General features: G+C 43.3%; 3 protein-coding genes across 6 annotated transcripts in view; all 3 read left to right on the top strand.

Annotated features, from left to right (window-relative positions):
• LOC308471025 (homeobox protein Hox-D3-like) overlaps positions 1-19,963 on the top strand; it is a 148,676-nt gene that overhangs the window by 23,688 nt on the left and 105,025 nt on the right. The window contains exon 1 of one of the 4 annotated variants that reach the window (XM_080994896.1): positions 223-751. The exons of 2 other annotated variants lie outside the window; for them this stretch is intronic. The gene's annotated coding sequence lies outside the window, so the exon portion shown is untranslated. Of the gene's footprint in view, positions 1-222; positions 752-5,805; positions 6,670-19,963 lie in introns of those variants that run through there. One more of the 4 variants, XM_080994900.1, reaches the window with a different exon arrangement.
• HOXC5 (homeobox C5) overlaps positions 1-19,963 on the top strand; it is a 62,121-nt gene that overhangs the window by 5,371 nt on the left and 36,787 nt on the right. The window lies entirely within an intron of this gene.
• The window catches only part of HOXC4 (homeobox C4), a 51,254-nt gene that overhangs the window by 25,742 nt on the left and 5,549 nt on the right, over positions 1-19,963 (top strand). The window lies entirely within an intron of this gene.

Genomic DNA, 19,963 nt, shown 5'->3' with positions numbered 1-19,963 from the left:
GTGCGTTGATCCAGCGAACAACGTGGGTCTATTTGGGCCTCTTCCCTGTCTTTTTAAAAAGTAATTTTTCAGGACTGATTAATATTTGGTTGTTGGGCTTGTCATTGACTTTTGCTATTCAATATCTAACAGCCCCCCTCCTTCCACTCTTTCTCCTGCTTTTCAGTCCGTTCCTAAAGAAGTCTTGCAAAGCCAAGAAGGAAATGAAACATCGCTTACCTTTCACTGTCATCCGTGTCAACACAGTGGGGACTTTAAAAAGGCCTCCAAACAAGAAAGGGAGGGCGAGGGAAGGGGGAAAAAATGACAGACCCAAAGTTCCAGTGTGTGCGCGCGTGTGTGTGCTTTAAAAGAGAGGATGAAAAATAATAACAATAATAATAATAATAATCCAGGACTTTTTGAGCCAAGGCTTTGACTATCCCTGAGAACATTAGCAGAAATACCCATGGCTTCTAAGTGAATTTAGTAGTTTAAAACTTTTGAAGGTTATTTATGTGGATAGCCCAAAGCAAAAGCCCTGAATGGCTCTCGGTGAGCACGTGATGTCATTAAACTAAGTTTTATGGTTTGGGGGAGCTGACATACCCACAATATATTTACATCATATATAATCTTAACTGTCCACCATCGCAGCTGCTGGAGCTGTTTAATGCTGGGACAGTGGGACAAGGCAGTTAGTGCGGATTACGACGTCTTGGACTGCTGTTAGGGAAGGCACATCTTCCCAAATGGATCCCTGGCGAGATCAGTAAGTTAATTTCTTTCCCCCGCTTTTTTTTTTTTTTTTCGCGCTCCTCTCCCCACGCCATCCCCTCCCAGCTTCTAACATGGTATCCAGCTTTCTTGTGGAGGTGCGGGGTGTGGGGTGGGGGGGAGAGGAATTCAGTTGCACCTTGGCTACGAAGTTGGGGGAGGGGTGAAAGTGTGGAGCGTAAGGCTTTTTCCTCCAGGGTGATGGAGGTGATGGTGTGGGGAAGCTTTCTGGAGCGCACGTCGAGAGTGGCGGTTATCAAGAAGCAAGATCAGACCTTTGTTCCCCTTCCTGACTTCCTCGGGGCTTGTGGAAAATGAGATAAGGACCCAAACCTTCTTCTACTTAGTTAGGCAGCGGTTGATTCATTCCCTTCTTCTCCCACCCGCTTTCTACACCTCTCTGAAGACGCTCGAGATCTGATGGGGTGGTGGGAGTTCCCCCCTCTGAACAGAAACTTTCGGTCAAAATGTTTGGACTGCCTCTTGCAGCTGGGTTGAGAGATACATTTAAATGTCCCCGGGTACAATACTTGCTTAATGGGTAGAAGAAAAAAGAAGTTTGTGTGGTGGTGGCGGCGGCGGGGTAAAGTGCATGCGCGCTGGAGTTGGGCTGAGACGTTGGCTGCTCTGTACGCATCGCGGGTGTTGGCAGGTGGAGTGGAAGAAGGTTGAAGCTAGGCCGGAAAGTCTGGCCAGATCTTTGTCCTAGGGAGAAATGAAGGGAGGGGAAGGAAGAGAACGCTGGAGTAGACCATGAGAGAAGTGTGTATATGGGTGTGTGAGAAATATATTTCCCACCAGCGTTGCATAAGTCCGTGTATACATTATTTGTACGTGTGTGCGTGTGAGTCTCATTAACGTAACTGCCACTACGATTCAAGGGGCAGCTTTTTCTAGCCAGTGAATCTTTTTTCCCCTGGTGGTGAACTGGATGATCCGGTTGAAATTTGGCCTCAGTGGCCTTAGGCAAGGCACTATAGATCTACCAGTCCACCTGCGGTCTGGGGATAAGAGCAGCGATGTTGGAATAGCAGTGACGTGGAGCTCCTTGCACGCTCAAAAAGCGCTGTGCAAATGCTGTTATAATCATTCGATATATCCTTGCACTGTCCTCAGTTTAACCCCGAATATGTTCTTTCTCAGTTCTGTTGTTGCATTGATGGAATTCACTTATAACGGCAGGCTGGTGCCTAGGAAAGATTATCAGTTAAGTTTCCTCGGAGTGCCATATAGCTTTGGGAGCTTCACCATAATTCCATACTGATAGGCCAAATCTTGATCGGATGGTGTCTTCCTGCATGGACTTTCTGGGAAGTTTCTGGTTTATTTTGATAGCTACTGGTCTGGCAATCAGTCGCAATTTACCTAGGCCAGAGAGAGAGAGAGGGAATGCAAGTGTACTGCTCCTGTCTTACCCTTACCAATTTGGCGATGTAGGTCTGGAGCAGATCTTTGTGATCTGCTTCCAAACTAACTGTGTTTAAAACTCAGGTGCAACTGACACATTGCTGTCATGCCCAATGAGCAGAGAAACTATCGTTGGGATATCATCCAACTCATCCTTAACACAGTTCCCGATCCTCAGCCCCAACTAACAACAGCACTGAAGTTAAAGGCAAAAAGGAGTTACATTGTGGCTTTTAAAAAGTTTCTTTGGCTGGTTGGTTCGTGACATTGTGGCCCAGTTATCCAAGCAACTCCATACCAGACAGAAGGCACCCTGTATTTTGTGCCAGTCGCCTCGCTTGGTTTCCTAAGGGTTGGTGCTGGTGACAGTCATCAGCAAAAGTTGAACTGGAAAGCTGACTAGGGTGTTCAATGGGATGATAGGAAGGTCACAGAGGGGAGAGGAAAACAGAATTTTGTAAGCCTCAGAGAAAGCTTGAACACAAGCTACCCAAAAGGACGTCGGCACAATCCACTTAGGCAGTGTGGCGGATAGACAGACCTTCATAAATGTCAACCACTCCGAGGTTCTCAGTAGAACTATTGAAGGACATTCGTCGCCTTCCAACAACATCTTCAGGACAATGAAGAAAGTCTCTTCTGAACACATGGGAATGAAAAAAGAAAGCACACCCTTTTCTTCATTTCCCTGTGCAAACAACGGAACGATGTCCCCTTTTCTCCATTTAGAAAAAAATGCCATTTCTAGAATATCTCCCTCTCCTCCCCTTTCTATCTTCCATCTTTCTCTAGGAAAGTGGGAAAATCAAATTTCACTCAGGAAGGTCCCCAATAGGATGTTGCTGAAGCTCTTCCCGAAAAGAGAACAGCTGTCCTTTGTATAGGCCTCAATAAAGTCTGGGCGGTGTGAAGGGGGATGATCTGAGGGAGAAGATTCTGCTTTCCAAAAGTATGATTGACAGTCCTGTTCTGACGCTGGCTTTCTGGCGACACTTTTCTTAGATGAAAACGTTCTATGGTGGCTGCGTTTCCTTTCTTCATAGTTCTTCTAACCGAGGGGAGGGCATACTTCAGGTTGGACGGATCTACTTTGTTTTTTACTAGAACATCGAGATCCACAAAATGCAAAATGTTGGTATGCGGGCGAGGGGTGCTACTGTGCCTCCAGGATGCCTTTGAGCACACACTCAATCTAAGATATAGCATTCAGAAGGTCCTTAACTGATCTTACAGTCCTTTCGCAGACGACTTAATTCCTGGCTCCTCCCTCCCAAGCCTTCCGTTTCAGACACCTAATTTAAGGGAGGGGGAGCCTTTTTAACAAAATTGTTGCTATTGTTAAACCATTTGGAGTAAAAAAAACCCCAAAATAAAACCTTGCCGGTCTACTGCAAACCATCCCGAGAGAGATCCATTCGTAGATCCTGATTTACCATCTGCCCAGTCCTGTTCTAACCAATAGATCTTCATCACGAAACATGGAAGATCCTCCCCTTTCCTCAGAGATGAGTATGTCCTTACAGTCTGGATAGGCTGACTGAGAGAAATCAGAAAAGAGGAAGTTAGCAGCAGTGCACACACACTCACAAACACGTAGGCATAAAACACACACACACACATACGCACACTTCATTAAGTTCCCAAAGCCTTCATATTCTTCCACAGCAGTCTTAAACACTTCTTCAGTCTTCAAAGGCTTTCACTATTCTGCTCCCCTCAAATACCCTGATTCTTATTGGGCCACCCGAAAAAAACAAGGAGGGCAATCAATATTTCAGAAGTTTCCTTCACTCAGTTTAACGGGGCGTGGAAATTTGCGAGCTCTATGATATGTATTTGAAAGTGAGACCAGTTGAAATGAAGGAGACGGACTTCTGAGTAAACATGTTTATTGGGGTGTAAAGATGTGTAAAACCAGTCATTTAAATTATAAAGCGTTGTGGCCTAAGCCGGTAGTAAACTGACAATAATGTTTGAAGACAGAATCTTCAAACATGGGCCAGACACAAATTCTTTCTTTCTCTGTTCCTCCCCCTCCCCTCCCGCTCCCCTCCCCCTTTCTCTCTCTCTCTCTCTCTCTCACACACACACACACCCACACACCCACACACACACACACACACACACACACACCCATACCCACACACAGACACCCACACCCACACTCCCCTACCTACTTCTCCGGGGCTAAATTATAGTCTTGGTTCCACTGGATTTGATTTGCATTCATTAGAGCAGGAATGGAAAAACCACACGTGGGTTTTCAGCATTGTGCAACCCTGCTTTCATAGCAACACTGAATTGGGAACCTCGGTTATTGGGACTGGGTTTACAGTACTGGTAACATGGGGTCAAAGGATGGAATCCAGCCAGCCAGACACTCCAAGTCCTCAAGGTGCCAGAATACTCTTTCTTGTTGGAAGATGCTCCCATAAGGTTATCATTATACAGCACATTTCTCTTTGTGTCCACTTACCTTCCACTATACAGGTCTGAAGTTTCTTGTATTTTAATGTGGATGTTCTGTGATCTTGTGTTAGCGCAAGGCAGGTCTGAACACTGAAGCTGCCTTATACCAGGTCAAATTATTGGCCCATCTAATCCAGCCAGCAGCAGTCTTCCACCAGAGGTCTTTTCCATGAGCTGATACCAAGTTTTTAAACTGATATAACCAGCAACTTAAGCTGGGCTATTCTGTGTGCAGAAATATGCCCTACCATTGAACTATTGTCCCGTTCACTGAAAATGACATTAAAATCCAGGCAGGAGCTTCTAGGTGGGAGGACACTTGGGTTCAGTTTTTCTTGCATATTGTTTCTTGTATATTGTGCAATCATATAATTTACTTAGACTACATGCTAGAACTTTCTCTGTCTTATTAAGACTTAGGGATGCCAATACATCAGTGGGAGGATGCACACAGGCCTAAAGTAAACACACACTCTGCTCCTACTCAGTATTTAGCTAGTGGGACCAAGACCATCCCTATTGCCTACAGCCAAGCCAAATGTTCTGGAAGGCCCATTATAACAGCAGTGACTCCTTGTGAAAGAAAAACAGGTTGTTCCTCTATGTAGAAAGCTACAAAAATCCTCTGACCCTTACCAGTTTGGACCACATTAACCACAGGGGGCACACTCAATATCCTGACCACCCAGCTCTTTTTTTGAAGGGAGAGTGGGGTGATTGACAGAGGTTGCTTTACCTTTCCTTCACCTGGGTGCAATAGCGCATCTTAATTGGCTGCAGCAAACTGAGGTTGCTAGCCTCTTAGGACAAAGTCCACTCCAGAAGCAGCTTCCTTGAGAAAGACCACACACATCTTTAATGAGCCAATGGAAGGAGCCTTAAATAAAATAAATAAAAACAAAAAGCAGCAAGCAATGAAGGAATTTACATGGAGCAGTAGAATGCTATATCTCAAACTCTAATTCCTTTGGAAGGTGTCCATTGGGTGTTGGTCTTCTGTGACATGAACCTACGCAGGGAAATGCTGCCTGACGGTGTTGGGGTGGGGGCGGGGAGGTTGTAAGACAAAGAGAAGGAGAGAGAGGGAGGAGGAGGCACACTACTACTAATAGTAGTGGTAGTAGTTCGGTACCTTTGCACTATTTAACACAGTAATGTGGAGCATAAGATGGGAGTTCACTGTATAATTAAACGGTTCCCATCTGAGGTGAGCCCATTAAAAACAAAATAAAAGGACTTGGCATTCCCTCCAACCATGCTCAGCTGAAGCGTTGGAAATCTGACTCAGGTCATAGTGCTTTTGCGCAAAGGAGATCCAGCCTTGCCCCAGGGCGCTTACGTAGGCGACAGATGAGCTCCTTTAACGTTTGTTGAACTGGGCAATTCAGCTATTCGGTATGGTTCTGCTGGGAGTATTGCAAATCCCCCCTTTATAGCTAGATGGAAAAAAGATGGTGGCTGGTGTCCTGCTAAGTCGTGTCCAGCTTTATCTGAAAAAAAGATGCTGTTTTGAGGCAACCCACACTTGGACCTGAAACAGGTTTCCCCCCATACGTTGTAGTTAAGGATTATATGGAAAGCATGCATGGGGGAGATATTTGCTTTTGGCAGTTGATAGGAAGCTTGTGCTGCAAAGCGAGTTCCTTACTTAGATGGGCAGGAGGAGGAGGAGGAGGAGGAGGAGGAGGAGAAATCAAAAGTTAGGAGAGGTCAGCCTAAGGTTTAGGTTGGAATCAGTGGCTTTATCACAGTTTACTTTCCCACGGCTTTGAAACGTGCCTTCATTTGCCAAACCCACGAAGAGAAATGCTGGTCCCACTAAGTAAACAGATACCATCAGCTTGGATTCTAATTCGTGCTCATAGGTCTTCACAATAGCATTCGCTACTGCCAGAAGAAGCAGTGGTGGCTTCTCTCTTCGACAGCTTCGTATAAGAATTCAGTTCATGCTGGAAAGAACTCTGTGGATTGCACTTAGCCACGATTCCTAAATTGTACCTCCACAGAGGCTTATAAGGGTACCTCCCTCGATACCAGGTACTGGAGGACAAACTTTAGGAGACCATCATAGCGCCTCATTTGATGCTTGTGCTGCCTCAATTGTTCGGAAAAGGGTATGAGCATTGGTCTGATCCATTAATAAACGGATGGAGAACCTGTGGCTTTCCATGTGTTACTATACTACAACTCCCATCATCCTCAGTCAGCATAGTGCGTGGTTGGAAATGATGGGAGTTGTAGTCTTACAATGTCTGGAGCGCCAGAGGCTCCGTATCTTTGGATATTGTAGAAACCTATTATACAGGGTGAGTCCTTTAAAAGAGGCCCCGTGGAACATGTATCCACGGGGCCTCTTTTAAAGGACTCGCCCTGTACATTATTGATTTCAGACAGATAGATAGAGATCCACCAACCCACCCACCTGCCTATTGGATTTATCTATCATATTTATATCATGTTTTTCCTCCAGGAAGCTCAAGGGGGCGTAGATGTTCCTCCCCTACACTTTTACCCTCACAACATCCCTGTGAGGAAGGTTAGGCTGAGAGTTGGTGACTGGCTCAATACCTTCTTTCTTGGCCCTGTGGGAATTAGGGCATTGCCACTAAACAGATCTATATCTATATCTATATATTTACCTATAACCACAGACGTTCTGTCAATTCATATACAATATATATACAGTATTTAAATTATTGATCTCTGATGCAATACACATGGATCTTCATGGGTCTGCCCCCACCAGGAGGTGGAAGAGAGAGAGAAGTTCAGCACCCCATCTCAGAGAAGCGTTCACAAAGCAGTCTTTCATCTGCAGAATGGGAAATTACTCTGAGGAGTTATGATTACAGGAAGCTTTGAGTCCCCCACCCCCATCAATTCTCTCGACTATTTCTTGGTTTTTGTTTTCTTTCCCCATAATGGATATTTGGGGGTGGCTGATACTTTCAAACTGACCTTTCTACTACCGAAAGATGGAAAGGTACCTGCAAGATTTGTGTCCTCCTGTGAAATCAAAACTATTTCCAGAATGACAAGGAGCATGCCCGGAATGGGATCACGTGGTCCTTGTCCTCCACTCAACAAGAGGAAATAACATATAGGCGATGATATATATGTGTGAAAGCCAAACAGAAGAAAACATGTTGTGACTGACAGAGGCAATGTGACATTCACACGTCTGCCACATTCCCATTCTTCCCCACCCCCACCCCGCCTTCCCTGACACCATCACCCCAAGTAATTCTGTCAAACTTCATTAGTCAGAGCTTGATATTTTATTTTATTTTACTTAGAAATTGTGTATCCGTTTGGATTTTTTTAAAAGAATAGAAATATGACTATAGACCATGTTCTTCCACAGGTAGAGAGGACCACACATTTTTATGAATCACACATTTTATTAATTAATCTTATTTAATTAAGATTATTATTAATATTGGGAGCTCTCACGTGGAAATCTTTGTAACTCATGGGTACTTTCTTTAAAATTATTTCCGAATAACTGGGAATAAAAATTGAACGCCATAGTAAACGAGCTCAGTTTTTAAAAAATCACATGAGTATATATACACATGATGTATATAAAAAAAATAAAATTAAAGTTGGAATGTTCTGGGAGGAGGCAGGTGCTATTGTTGAAACAACAGCAGTTTCCCACATTGTAGTGAACTAGACGCTGCTTTTTAATGGGAAGAGGAACGATTTCTCTACCTATCTGCTTAGAGTCTCAACCAGGACTTCCTCTTATTTGATAAAAAGAAAAAAGAAAGGTGACGGAATGGAAGAGTGCTGTTTGATTTGTTTAGATACCTATCCCTCCCTATCTCACTGCCTCAAGCCGGCTCACAGTCGGTCACAGAGCAGACGGCAAGCAAAGGGCTAGCGTTTCCCTTGCAAGTTGAATTGCAAAAGATTTTTTTAAAAAAACAAAAGCCATCAATGTTTGAATAGCTGAGCAGAGCTGGCTGGCGAGGGATCATCGGACTGTGTCCACTTTGTAAGACCCGAGAGTTCTTGCTAGATGTGTATCCTTGAGGGTTCCAATAAGGAAGTGAGAGGGGCGCTCAGGGCTTGACCAAAAGCATCAGAAAGTCCTTTCAGAGCGCAGGTTATATTGGAAGCCCTTTGGGATGGGTGGATGGACGGGAAGAGTAAGAAGATAAAGAAATTGACCAGGTGCAGGGTTTATTTGGCGAGTTTTTGGAGAGGAGGATCCTAGAGGGTTGAAATCTCATGTTTTAGCATTTGGGACAACCTTCTTCCATTCCGTTGACCATATATGCGTTCAAGTTTGTAAACATGGGAATAATAACAATTCTCGAGGTTGAAAGGGTAGGGAATGTCCAACACATACCAATAGTACCCACCTTCACTGTATATGAACACATCCAGCAGCTGGCTGTCAGACAATGCCATCCAATACGTGTCTTCTCAAAAAGTCAACCCCGTTGAGTTGGGTGGGTCTTACTCCTAGGTCAGTGTGTGCCTAGGACTCCAGCCAAAGTATATTTGCTTTTAAGGCGCTGCAAACACACCGACGGCACATCCCGTGCAAATATTTGCTGGGAGCAAAGTTTTAGATCAATTGCGATTGCCTAAAAGACCCCAAAAGGTTAGCCCCACGCACACCTCGTGAAAGAAGTACGTACCTGGATGAATTTTATTGCCTTCATATCCTTATCAAGAAAGGGAACTTTCATGTCGTTCTTTCGTTTGGACCATTCTTCACAACACACAAACACACCGTTTATTTCCATTGCCTCTTCTCTCCCGTCAAGTCTTTGGTTTCCATTTGAGGGTATTGTGAATGGAGTTCTATTTGTATATCTCCCGTGGGAGCCTTATAAATTAGAACACTTTAAAACGGCTAACAGTAAAGAACAAGAAACCCATTGAGAATATTAATTAATTTGTAGGAGAGTGTTTAGGAAAATATATATATTCTCCTTGAGAATAGTGTGATATGTTTAGCAATTCAGCAGAGACGTGGGGGATGGGGCATTTTCGTCTTTGGGAAAGTATTCCTGATACCAGACTTCTGCTGGTATTCACTCGTTTCGCTCAGTACAGCTCTTTAATGTATGTGTGTGTGCTTGCTGCGTGCGGTGTGGGGGTTGTTGAATATATTATTATTTGTTGTTTGTCACTCTCATATATGTGTATGTTTATGTATGTGTGTGTGTGTGTGTGTGTACACACACACATATATATAAATATAATTTTTAAAAAAGGAAAGTGAGAAAGCGTCTATCTTGCGTCTATGCAAATTGCATTGATTGACTGATTTGTTGCTTGTATTGATTTATGATCTGGTTCTGAAAGAGCTTCTCTATCAAATGGCGTTTCCATTCGGTCAAGAGTTGAAATCCCAGTTATCGATTTTGTGTGCGATTGTGGTTTGCTTGACTTGCAATTTCTGTCTTTCCTGCCAGTTACCCATATTAGCCCTGCACCATATAACACCCCCCCAATGGTGGTAAATGCCCTTTTGTCGCTGTCTCTGCTGTCGCTGGTGGTGTTGTGTGGGTGGGTTTATTCTAGTTTTAGAGAGGGATAACCTTTCGAGGGAAAAGGAAACGAACAACCTAATGCTTAAGGAAAACTCAATAGCACAAACAAAAGACGAGAAATTTGTGTACGGTTGATTAGGATAGTTAATAAGCTATTTGTCCATCCATCCATATGCCTATCTAAAATGCCTGCTTGAGGTTTTTTATTTTATTTTTTGGAGTCTAGAAAATGGGAAACAGTAATTTGCAGTAGCCAAACTTCCGATATCCAGTTCATTACATCTTCTGCAATGTCTGTCTACATTTAGCCATCTAATAACATTAATATTAATATTATATTAATATTGTATAATGTAATACGCAAATAGTGGAGAGGGAGAAAGAGATGTGTGGATAACACCTAGACCTTACACACACGTATACAGAAATAGATTAATACAACTACCAATAGGTCTCTACGTGATATTCCCTGAGAAGTACAGATTTTCCCCTATTCATGACTCAAAGATGCAAGTATAACATGGAGGAAGAGGGGGGAGGGGAAGCGAATCACTACTGTTGACCTTTCTATTTATTTTCTGAACAAGGCAGGATTAGAGTTTGCTTGAGTCTGGAACATAAACAGTTGCAGTAACATGAACTGTAATGTAATCTATAAGCATTTGCAGGAGATTTGCGAAGCCTCTCCAGCTGCATGCCTGTGGTAAAAGCACTCCTCTTGCTGTCTCCGTCTTTTCAAGGCAGGAAACTTTCTCCCCCCACTTTCTCTGTAGTCTTCTTCATTGCAAGAGGCAGGTTTCAAAAGGGGGCGGGGGCGGGGGGAGAAAGATCAAGTAGAAGACCCCTTATTTCGAAAGCTATGCCCCCTCCCTTAAACCCATGCAATTGTAGTGGTCTCTCTTCCACCCCATTGCCTCACCAGGTGGCCTATAATAATATATATACAGCCCCCACCCATCCCCTCAAATAAAAGCAATGGGTAAGCTAGACTTTTATTGCAGGATCCTTTTCCACTCAGGAAAGGGAGTGGGTCATAAACGCAGGTAGGTGTCCGGTTTGATCTGTCTAATCGCAGGAAGTGGGGGCTGGAGAGATGGGTGACTTCGAGGTTGTAAATCCCACCAATCTGCCAGCTCCCTTTGCTTTCCCTTCCTTTCTCAGAGGTGCTTGTGAAAAGATGAAACAAGCAACCAGGAAGGGGGTGGGGGACGGCGGCAAAGGGGTGGGTGGGGTGCAATAAACCCCCTCTTCAGCTCTGGTGCAGAACGGGAACTGAACACCATCTTCCTCTTTACAGCCGCGCTTTAAACAAACACTTGTGTCTCCTGCCTGGGATCTCAAGACAAGTTATTTGTAGTTTTGACTTCTCTTAAGGCGACGCATAATAAGGTTTAAGACCCTCGGTAGTTAAGATGGATGCGCTAAGGAGCTCTGCAGGCATTACGGCTCTCCCTTGGATGGGAACTTTATTTGCACTAAATACGGCACATAAAGCGGAGAGACAGTGAGCAGAGCCTTTAAAACAAGTGGTCAGGCTAATATCTCCTGCGGGAGAGAGAGAGAGAGAGAGAGAGAGAGAGATCTCCAACCACAAGGCATCGCTTGAAAATGTCCCTTTCCCTGGACTGAGATGGAAGATATAACCTATTGCGATTATTCACAACAAGGAAAGGCTTCCTCCCTCCCCTTTCCCCTTCTCAGTGGGAGCGAAGATATTCCCAACCCTGGAGGGGAAGAGAGCCGGTGCGGGGGGTGAGGACAGGCAAATAGCAAAACGGCATTAGAGTTGAGACCTCACGAGGTTCACTGCCATCAAAACCTCTCCCCCCCCCTCTCTCACATACACACACACGGGGGGGGGGGCTTCGTGTGTAACATCAGCTACCCGCCTCGCGATGCTGAGAGCCAAACCTCCATGGACTTAGGCTCAGAGAAAGAGCGTAGGCTGTTGATGAGGGTATATTAGCTCACCTGATTAGAACGCTGTAAATGAAGAAAACAAAGAGATGAAAGGAATCCCCTTTACTCAGGACTACTGATTTATGGGAGTGGGTGGGTGGACTGCTGTGTGCGGAAGGAATCACTCCCTTTCTATGAGCGTTCACTACTTTCTAATTAGTCTATCTATCTATCTATCTATCTATCTACAACAGCAAAATTACTTTTTCTTTTTTTACGGAAAAATACAATTTCCATATGTTTTGAGGAGTGCTACTCTTAACAGCTTTTGAACAAAAGGCACTTCTTTCCTTCCTTAAAATGCCATCGCCTCAGTAACAGAAGGGTATGATTTGAGCTCCAACAGGTATTTTTACACTCTCGTTTACAGGAAATAAAAACAGTCCTGTTTCCTGTTGCTACTGCTGCTGCTGCTGCTGCTGCTGTTATTCACACTTAAAAGACCATCGCTGGTAAATACATGGAACACTCGGAAACTTGACATCTGGGTTCGTCAGTTTCGTAGGTCGACGGTCTGTCGAAACGAATTCATCCCAATGATGCTAGTAGGAAAGGGTGGAGGATCCTAGGCCTTCTATAGGGGTCATCTATAGGCGGAGAAGCCATGTGTGAACAATGCTGTATCAGATCCCCCTGACATACTGCAGAGAACGCATATATGTATTCTGTTTTTTTGTTTTTTTAATGGGGGAGACGCACTAAAGTGGACTGGTATAAGGAGTAGCAGCTGCCATTGTGTTCTGTTATCCTTCCACGCAACTTACTATTATTATTATTGTTTTCTCACCCATCATTGCGGCCTCTTGGTATTCTGCATCCCAGGGTTTTGGATTCCCACTAAAGTTGGGGTTTGCCATTGTTATTTGGAGAAGCCCATATTCATGGCATTTGGTGAACATGATGAGAATGTGAAGATGCTTAGTATTTCTCCTTCTCCCCCACCCAAATAAGGCAACTGATTCTTTTTCCTTAATCAAGTCTGCAATGATGCATCAGAGGCCTGGTGGTGTATATCATTCCTGAGATTTCTCTTGTCTGACTCCACAGCTCCTTTAGCTTCTGTAGGCTTGACTAATGACAGCTGAAATTGACAAAGCCTGCAGAATTATAATCGCCAGCCTCAGCTGGGAGATAGTTATAGACCCTCCTACATTTATTTAACAACAAAACATTACCTCACCCCCCCAACACATCAGCCTAAGTTTCTCTTAAGTTCCACCGCCTGCACTGTACTTACAGTTTACAGCCTTCTCTGAATTGCGGGAACTAATAAACGTTTTATTAAAAGGTTTTGATGGATTCACCTTTGGGATTAACTAAGATAATAGTTTATTGCACTGTGAAAGATTAAACTGAGAGTACCCTGGTGGGGAGAAAATAAATATTACAAATAACAAAGCTCCTCTTTAAGCATAATGCACCATTGTTCCCAGACTCAAAATATAACTCACATTATTTTTTTTAAAAAAGGAATTCAAATAGCGTTTGATATTAAAAGGTAATTAGAATATTCTTCCTAGGCAGTCACAAATATCTGTTTATGTATTCCATATCTTTCCTTGGTGGCTTTTTGGGGTGGGTAGGTGGCGGTGGGTTTGCAGTGTCTGATCGATCAGAAGATCAAATTAAGCCGGAATGATCATGGATGGGCGTCTTGTACATAGAAAGGGGAAGGTTAATGGACTAAAAGGATCCCAGAGTGATCATTCTGTAGATGGGCTCGATGTCTCCCTTGTAAAGGAGGTTCTCCCACACATCCAGTCCTCCAAATATTTGCACTTCCTTAGAGCTCTGTAGAACCTACTCCCCTGCAAATAGGTGGACGAGAGTCGCCTGGACTGCCTTAGAACACACATGAACGCATTTTAAAGTAGGGTCCCGTTTCTCCACGCCTTGCTGTCCATACTGTCAGAAATAATTAGAAAAATGGAACTTACCCAATGCATTCTAACGAGAGAGAGAGGTTCATTTATGCACATCCATGTTCAAAAATCTGGAGCCCTCTGTTGCTGCTTTTTTGTTGACGTTATTGTGGAGGTACCGAACAAGATTTCTTTTCAGTGTGCGTGTAAAGTATATGCAATATATTAAAATCTACGGCCCTTTCCAGTATGTACACACGCACCACAGTTTAGCTACGTGTATGTATATATGAATCTATCCCAGAACGTGCCCCGTGGCACTCGTGTGTACATTCACACGCCTGTGAGTATAAACTGGAAAACGCAGGCATAAAATCATAGAAAACAGTCGTGTTGCCAACTATTTCTTTGAATAAGATAAGTGCCTACTTTCGCGAGGAAACTGGCATTCATTAAAGAAGCAAAGCAAAAACGCTTTTAGTAAGGGGGGTGGCTATCCAATCCATCACAAGCTTGGGAGCAAAATCTGGCAGGTCTCCCGCAATTAGGCTGTGCACACCTACACACGTTTCCCGAAGACCATTGAGATGTAATGTTTTCTCTGACCTTTACTTGGGGGAAAGTGAACAGCGCCAATTGCCCTCTATCCCTGCATAATATCCCGCAGCACCATATCCTATTGCTCTGGGCTTAAGGGTATCAGTTGCCACGCAGTTCCCAGGCATTCCTACATCTTTCTAATCAGAAGGATCTAATGGGAGACTCTGCTACAGCTTCCTGTTTGTGGACAGCATCACACTCCCACGTGGAAGTGCCACCACCCCAGTGACACGGACCATTCATGCTCTTTGTGGATAAAAGTTTGTAATATGAATTTTACGTCACTGTAAGAGTTCATAGATCGATATAACCAATAAAATGCAGTCATTAAAGAGAAATCATATAGCATCAAAAATAGCCATCTAAAAGACCCTGCAGACACTGAACTCGAGGTTATGTTAGAAACTGGGTGAGCTGGGGGATTTCCATTTTATTTTCACACACACACATATATATTCCTGCTTTTCTTCTGTCATGGAACCTAAGGGGTCATGGCATACATGTGGTTTCCAGGTGGTCACCCATCCAAGAGCTGACCATATCCAGGCATGCCTTAGCAAGCTGGTGGCCTCATGGACCTTGAAACCAGTTACAGTACTGTCCATCCAGAGACAGACAGTTGCTTTCTGCGAGAGCTGCTTCACATGAAGGTCCTGGTGAGTCTGCACATGGGTGTTCACCACTGGACAACTGGAACATCATGAGACGATTTACATACATCAGCTGAGACTAAGGACCACAGGCAGAGCTTTCATATCCCTTGCCATTGTCTTAAAAAAATCCACATAGTTTTCAATAAAGTCAGTTCAGACGTGCAGATAAGAGTTCTTCGCAGCGAGAGGCAGGGAACGAAGCACAGGTCCGTGTGAATCAGCTTCCGGACTTCTCCAGCCACATGAAGAAGGAACCTCAATTTTCATTTCTCAGTATCCATTAAAAATGTAGCAAAAAACACTACAGCGCAAACCTATGCATGTCTACTCACAAGTATGTCCCGCTGTGTTCAGTGGGTCTTACTCCCGGGTAAGTGGGTGTGGGGTTGCGGTGTGATCCTTTCTGCTACCACGAAATTGTGCTAGGTGCCACCAACACACCAACCCCAGTATTTTTTCTTTTTTCTTTTTTAATGTAGCAAATGTTCTGCTTTTTTAAAAAGCCACCTCCTTTGCTGAGCCAGTCTTAGGTCCTGTAAAGCGTAGTTGTCCGCGCCTCCCCCCACCAATTAATATTATAACTGAGCCAAGGAAGGAATAATAAATCTGGGTGTGCTAATTCTTTAAAGAAAGCTATTGGCAGCGTCGTACACAGCAGTAGCAGCCTAATTTGTGTACGTGTTTACGCAGCGCATAATAAATGTCAGCTTCCCCCCGCGAATCTTCTCATGGACATTTAAGGAGTTTTCCTTCTCTTTTCCTGATTTCCCCTTTCCCCTTCTTTTAAGTCTCCTATTTTCCTTATAAGCTACTTGGCGTGTCCTGTAACAGGGTGATAAGATATGCATCAGCGGTATTTATAGGGCTGGAATGAGGGGGTTCCCTGTGTTTCTGTACTTGGACGATTTTGAAATCCTTATCTCGGTTCTCAAAAGACAAAACCCTCACAGGTTTTCATTCTTCAGTGATGGGCGGATCGGCCCCTCCCCCAGAACCGGCATACTATGGAACTCAGCATTCGGAGTCAAAGTAAATACTGTATATTTTAAACTGTATAAAAAACCAGCAGACAGTTAGTTCCTAAAGGAGATTTAGGCGCAATCCTATACCATTTTACCTGAGAGCCAGTCCCATTGAACTCAATGGGACTTGCTTCTGAGTAAGCAGGTATGAGCTTGCTTTGCTTAATGACCGACCGTCATGCAAACGATCCACAGCAAATTATACAACACAAAGAAATTTAAACAATTTTCTTTCTTGGCTCATTTTTAGTCTCTCTCCCCCATCCTACTCCGCCCCAGTGCTAAAACTAACATTAACATTTTAATACGTGTGGATTAACTGTTCAACCTTTTATTTAAAATCTATATGTAGTCATAAGGGATTTGGTACCATGTTTATTTTTTAAAAAAATCGCTCACCAAGCTTAGCTGCATACAGTCTATTGTTAGCTATAGGTATGTCTATTATTATTATTATTATTATTATTATTATTATTATTATTTAACAAAACACCCCAGTAAAGCAAACATGATTCCTACCCAGCTGAAAATTATTGTATGGACTCTCGAGTAGGGTCAGTCTTGAAGAGTTCATGAACTGAAGCTCTTCGGTTAGCCCCCCCAATTAAATAAATAAATAAATAAACAAATGGATTTGCAATATAGATTCGAATCTGGCTTCAGCTGAAAGGGTGAAGCAAGCGGGCTAGCGGGGAGGGGGGAGGAGAAGGCGGGCGGGGCGATGCTTTCGCCCAAATCAGATTTTGTTATTGTTTTGAGTGGGTGAAAGGGGTGGGATGGGATGGGGTGGGGGTGGGGGTGTAAGGAAAGGGAAAAGAAAAACCAACAATTTCTCCAGCATAAAAATGAAACATCATATTCGTTTGCCTTTGGGCTTCATTTTTTCCCTTCTACATTATAACTAGTTATTGAACTCGCTAGAAGATCTAAAGGCCATTTGCGAGGAGACAAATTTCAATGGAGGTTCCCCATCAATAACTCCTTGGCAGTGACCTATTGGATCAAGTCAAACAGTTGAGGTGAAATTCAGGTCACGCCGTCTAAGCAATATTAAAATGCGTCCACTTTTTAAAAAGCCACTTTCAACGAGATTTGAAGAAAATTGAATTCCTGGGAGAGGGAGGGAGGGGTAAATGGGGGTTGGGTGGGGGTTGGGGTGCTTGCGGAAGAGGGAAGGAGAAGATGGTTTGCATATATGTGCTTTTTCGAACAAACAGGAAGAGTTCGTTTTTAAGGGTTTTAAACGGAGGAATAAATATTTATAGGCTTTTGCATTTTTGGAGAACCTACAAGGGCTAATGTGTGTATATGTGGTTGTGGGTATTTTTATTATTATTATTTTTTTACTTCTGGTGACATGCTTTGGTTATTCAAATCGGTTTGCACCAACTCATTACTTTTAGTGACAACAGATTTAAAGAAAAATCAATTAAACATTTGCATATTTCTTTGCATAAATTAGACCTGTCTCTTTTCATTGTGGGGAGCGGGGGGGGGGAGAGAGAACACCCAATGACTTTGTGGCACTTTATGCTTTTGTTTTTAACTTTTGTTTTCAAATGAAAGTGTAATTAATTTTTTATTGTTTCATGGTATCATAGAAAGACCAACTTTATAAAGATATACCCCCTCCACCAGAAAAAAATAGCTGTATTTTGACTCCCTTCCCTTAATACACACTTTTAAAATCCACTCTTTGAACTTCTTAGAGGATGTTGATATTTTCTAGAAGAGGTTAACAATACACGCACTGAAGTTAGGAGCGAACCCAATTTCAAATTGCGGGGGGTGGGCGATGCAGAAAATACATTCTTGGATCTGGATATTTAGTCAGAGGGGAATATATATATTTATTATTATTCATTCAAGATTAACCTTCCTTCTCAGCACTGTATTTTAATACTATATATTTTAAAGCCTTATAATAAACTGAAATAAGTGAATAATACACCGAATCTAAAACACTGGTGGGGGGGTGGTGGCTGTCCTCTCTGCATGGCCCCAGTGAATTTTAGTTGGACTGCAGCCGATTTTTTATGAACTGATCATTTTGTATGTCTCCCCATTTTTTTAGGGGGAGGTAGTTATGCGTGTGACCTTAGCTAGGATGTGGCTTTCGTGACAAGGGGCTTCGTATTAGTATTATTATGATTACTAAACAATGAAATAGCAAAATCTCAGTGGCTAGGCACTCCCCCCCCCCCCCATGCACAGATTGCAAATGGCTAGAGGTGTAGGTTACCAAGCGGTCAGTATGGTAATGGCTCGCACAATGAATCCGCGGGGACAATGAACACTTATTTTTCTTCCGTACTGTCAAGTAGGCGCTTTGTACTCAGAAATGGTCCTGAAAATGGTAACCAGATAGACACACCAGCTTTGCAACCCGCTTCTTGGCTAGGCTGGGAATTAAGGGCCAGGAATTATTTAATCGAGGTGGTGTATTTCCCTTCGCTATTGCCACTCAGAATGATGATGATGACGACGATGATGATAATAGCAATAATCCGGTTTTGCCGACATTGTTCTGCGGGTGGGAGAAACGGAGGCCAATCCGAGAGAAGTGGGAGGGGTACTGGAGAGACAAAAGAGGTTTGTGCCCCACTAATTCCCCCCCCCCTTCCACACGTCCTTGGAGCCTTCTTTGAAAGAGACAATAAAAGGGAACTCTTCCAAACACTTAAGAGAGGAATACATGCCCCCCCCCCCAAAATAGCTTTAAGAAAAATATAAACTTAAGGGACTAATGCCTATTTTAACAAGGAAAGCAGAAGGTCAGTTAAAATAAATCACAGGAACGAAGTGAAATGAAGAAAGAGCGATCAAGTCCACTGGGGAAAATATTTTATAAAATAAATAAATAGAAAAGTGTATGATTAAAGATGCAATCCTGTCTACACTTCCTGTGTACTTAAAAAACAAAACAAAAAACTCTCGCGTAAACATAGAGAACCTTATTTTCACATTTTGCTTCTGGATCCTGTGTATACATTTACTCGGGGTAAGCGTCACTGAGTTCAAAGAGACTTACTCCCGAGTAACTGTGCATACAGCCTGGCTCTCTGCATACTTACTCGATTTGCAGTGTGATTTGAAAGGAAGGAAGCTCTGTTGTTATGAAAGTTACTCAACTTCTAATGGATTATGTTCAGGAATGGCAAAGCTGCCCTTTCATTCATGGGCATCTACACAAACAATTAAAAGTGTAAATATCGAAGTGTAGGTTTAGGTGCAGTAAGTGATTATTAGGGTGACCCAGGAAAAGAAAGAAACACCACCCCCAGGAATGCTGAACTACTTAAGAAGCTGGTGGTTCCAAGCTTCTAGCACGTTCTTACAGTAGGCAGCCTACTCAGGAGTCCCTTTTGAGTTCACTAGGAAGTAAGAGCCACGGAGTTTATAGGCATTTAGTAAGTGTGCTTAAGAGCGCATCCTCAACTTGTAGATCTTCCTCTTCTCCCTCCCTCCCTCTCATATAATTTGAATTATGCTGAAATTAATTAATAATGGGTCCAATCCCTCCAATGTCCAGCATTTTAAAATCCCACCGAATTTAACTGCAGAGAGCTAAGTAGATGCTTAAGTGAGACAATGGGACTACGGAGAGAGCATATGCAAGGTCCTTTAATCAATCAGTAAAAGGCTGTATAAATACTAACCACTGCTGCTGCTACTACTACTATTACCAGTAGTAGTAACAGCAGCAGAGCAACGCAAGGGGA

This window comes from Podarcis pityusensis, assembly GCF_964106645.2.
Source record: "Podarcis pityusensis genome assembly, chromosome: 2".
NCBI classification, from domain to species: Eukaryota; Metazoa; Chordata; class Lepidosauria; order Squamata; family Lacertidae; genus Podarcis; species Podarcis pityusensis.
The sequence above is the reverse complement of the archived record's forward strand: the minus strand, read 5'-3'. Positions and strand labels throughout refer to the sequence as shown.